At 48.4% G+C, this 731-nt stretch overlaps 1 protein-coding gene across 1 annotated transcript in view; it reads left to right on the top strand.

The window, feature by feature from the left end:
• aqp9a (aquaporin 9a) overlaps window positions 1-731 on the top strand; it is a 5,851-nt gene that overhangs the window by 3,454 nt on the left and 1,666 nt on the right. The window lies entirely within an intron of this gene.

The following is a 731-nucleotide window of genomic DNA, read 5'->3' as shown; positions in this document are numbered from 1 at the left end:
GTAACAATTCCCCTCCCAACCTGTAGGGGGAACAAAGAGGAAGTGCTTTTGTTCCGTAAAGTTGCTGGTTGAGAAGCAGCTAATGCTAATGCTAATGTAATTATTGGTAGGTAACGTAAGATTACGACACCATTTAACACGCTCAGTTATTTTTAGTATGATTGTTTTGACCAGGGTTAACAACTCTGGGCTAACCCACAAATTCATCAGTGACGTTAAGATAGACAACTAATCTAATGGTAATTTAGCTAGTTAGCACACCCCTGTCTTCCGCCTCAGTCTCCCGGCACTGCGAGGCTTCAGTCGGGATGAGAGCTGATAACAGCCCCGGCCCGCGGATCCATCCATTCCACAGTCAGCCCCCAGCCAGCTAGCAACCATTCACTATCATAACAGCCCCGGCTGGGGTACACATCCATAGACATATAAAGACCCCAGCCAGCTAGCAACCATTCACTATCATTACAGCCCCGGCTGGGGGACACATCCATAGAAATATAAAGACCCCAGCCAGCTAGCAACCAGCCCGGTGAGCACTTAACTCCGGAGCTAAGGACGCTAACGGCAGTTTACTGAACTATCAGGTAACAGACCCCGGGACCCAAGTCAGAACAGCGGCTACCCGTAACATTAGCTACACCTCCGTTAGTGTTACCGGTGCCCCCTCTTTCGCATTTATCCGTCTGTTCAGTTAGCTAAATTTACCAGACAAAACAGGAATAAGGCACCAA

Source organism: Etheostoma spectabile, chromosome 8 (genome assembly GCF_008692095.1).
Source record: "Etheostoma spectabile isolate EspeVRDwgs_2016 chromosome 8, UIUC_Espe_1.0, whole genome shotgun sequence".
Taxonomy (NCBI): domain Eukaryota; kingdom Metazoa; phylum Chordata; class Actinopteri; order Perciformes; family Percidae; genus Etheostoma; species Etheostoma spectabile.
Note: the sequence above shows the minus strand (reverse complement) of the source record. Positions and strands in the feature narration are given on the sequence as shown.